Source organism: Lissotriton helveticus, chromosome 1_1, assembly GCF_964261635.1.
Source record: "Lissotriton helveticus chromosome 1_1, aLisHel1.1, whole genome shotgun sequence".
In the NCBI taxonomy this organism is placed as follows: Eukaryota; Metazoa; Chordata; class Amphibia; order Caudata; family Salamandridae; genus Lissotriton; species Lissotriton helveticus.
In genome coordinates this window covers 216,995,477-216,998,207 of record NC_136057.1, presented here as the reverse complement: position 1 = coordinate 216,998,207, position 2,731 = coordinate 216,995,477, and positions in this window count along the sequence as shown.

Below are 2,731 nucleotides of genomic sequence, written 5' to 3'. Positions count from 1 at the left end.
CCGGTGGTGCGCGAGCTCCCCGTCCCGCCGGCCACCAGAGGGTCCGGGCACTGGGGACGGGGCTCCACCGGGGCCCGGGGAGGCTCTCCCCAGCCTGGCTAGGGTTCAGAAGGTGGGACCGGGCCCGGGGCTTGAACTCCATCTGGCCAGGCCCCGAGGGTGCTGGAGCCCCCTGTCCCGCAGGCCACCAGAGGGTCCGGGCGCTGGGGACGGGGCTCCACCGGGGCCCGGGGAGGCTCTCCCCAGCCTGGCTAGGGTTCGGAAGGTGGGACCGGACCCGGGGCTTGAACTCCATCTGGCCAGGCCCCGAGGGTGCTGGTACCCCTCCGTCCTGCAATCCGGCCGGGGATCCGGGGTGCCCGGGACGTAGGGTCCACCGGGGCCCGGGGAGGCTCTCCCCAGCCTGGCTAGGGTTCGGAAGGTGGGACCGGACCCGGGGCTTGAACTCCATCTGGCCAGGCCCCGAGGGTGCTGGAGCCCCCTGTCCCGCAGGCCACCAGTGGGTCCGGGCGCTGGGGACGGGGCCCCACCGGGGCCCGGGGAGGCTCTCCCCAGCCTGGCTAGGGTTCGGAAGGTGGGTCCGGACCCGGGGCTTGAACTCCATCTGGCCAGGCCCCGAGGGTGCTGGAGCCCCCTGTCCCGCAGGCCACCAGTGGGTCCGGGCGCTGGGGACGGGGCCCCACCGGGGCCCGGGGAGGCTCTCCCCAGCCTGGCTAGGGTTCGGAAGGTGGGACCGGACCCGGGGCTTGAACTCCATCTGGCCAGGCCCCGAGGGTGCTGGAGCCCCCTGTCCCGCAGGCCACCAGTGGGTCCGTGCGCTGGGGACGGGGCTCCACCGGTTCCCGGGGAGGCTCTCCCCAGCCTGGCTAGGGTTCGGAAGGTGGGACCGGACCCGGGGCTTGAACTCCATCTGGCCAGGCCCCGAGGGTGCTGGAGCCCCCTGTCCCGCAGGCCACCAGTGGGTCCGTGCGCTGGGGACGGGGCTCCACCGGTTCCCGGGGAGGCTCTCCCCAGCCTGGCTAGGGTTCGGAAGGTGGGACCGGACCCGGGGCTTGAATTCCATCTGGCCAGGCCCCGAGGGTGCTGGAGCCCCCTGTCCCGCAGGCCACCAGTGGGTCTGTGCGCTGGGGACGGGGCTCCACCGGTTCCCGGGGAGGCTCTCCCCAGCCTGGCTAGGGTTCGGAAGGTGGGACCGGACCCGGGGCTTGAACTCCATCTGGCCAGGCCCCGAGGGTGCTGGTACCCCTCCGTCCAGCAATCCGGCCGGGGGTCCGGGGCGCCCGGGACGGAGGGTCCACCGGGGGCCCAGGGGAGGCTCTCCCCGGCCCGGCATAGGGTTTGGAAAGCCGGGACTGGGGCCTGGGACCGGGCCCGGGGCTTGAGCCCCGTCCGGCAGGGCCCAGTGGTGCGGGAATCCCCCCTCCATCCTGCAAGCCGGCCGGGGGTCGGAGGTACCCGGGACGGAGGGTCCATCAGGGCCCGGAGAGGCCTGAAGCCCCGGAGCCCTGCAGCCCCAGAGACCTGCAGCTCTGCAGCCCCCGGAACCCTGCAGCCCCAGAGCCCTGCAGCTCCGGGGCAGGCAGATTGGCGTCCTTTTGGTCCCGGCCATCTGGTCGCCCCTCTCGCCTCGGCCATCTGGTCGCCCTGGAAGTCATGATGAGGTGCCATTCGCCTCCCGGATCCCAGCGAGGGCTCCAGGAGGTCGGGTACTTTCGCGCCTTGGGTCCCCTCTGTCACCTTGTGTGCACAGATTGCAAGAAAGTCAGGTAATTTCCCTCCGGATTACTAGGGGGCAGGGTATGCCCGGACACCCCTCCAAGGCTGGTGGTTCTCTGCTAGGGGGACCAGATGGGCTATGCCTGGGTAACACCTCCCTAGGCCACCCGGGGCTTCCTTCCTCCAGGCCAACGGCTTGTCAAATTGCCCAGGACGGGCTCCATGGCTCTTGGGCAGTCGTCCCCCGGGTCTCCAGGCCGATGGCATGTCAAAGTGCCCAGGACGGGCTCCATGCGTCCCGGGCAGTCGTCCCCCGGATCTCCAAGCCGACGGCATGTCAAAGTGCCCAGGACGGGCTCCATGCGTCCCGGGCAGTCGTCCCCCGGGTCTCCAGGCCGACGGCATGTCAAAGTGCCCAGGACGGGCTCCATGCGTCCCGGGCAGTCGTCCCCCGGATCTCCAGGCCGACGGCATGTCAAAGTGCCCAGGACGGGCTCCATGCGTCCCGGGCAGTCGTCCCCCGGGTCTCCAGGCCGACGGCATGTCAAAGTGCCCAGGACGGGCTCCATGCGTCCCGGGCAGTCGTCCCCCGGGTCTCCAGGCCGACGGCATGTCAAAATGTCCAGGACGGGCTCCATGCGTCCCGGGCAGTCGTCCCCCGGGTCTCCAGGCCGACGGCATGTCAAAGTGCCCAGGTTGGGCTCCATGCGTCCCGGGCAGTTGTCCCCCGGGTCTCCAGGCCGATGGCATGTCAAAGTGCCCAGGACGGGCTCCATGCGTCCCGGGCAGTCGTCCCCCCGGGCATCCGCCGCTCCCTTCTCCGGGCCGACGGCAGGTCAGATTGCCCAGGACGGGCTCCATGGGTCCCGGGCAGTCCTCCCCTGGGTGTCCGGCGCTCCCTTCTCCGGGCCGACGGCATGTCAAAGTGCCCAGGACGGGCTCCATGCGTCCCGGGCAGTCGTCCCCCGGGTCTCCAGGCCGACAGCATGTCAAAATGTCCAGGACGGGCTCCATG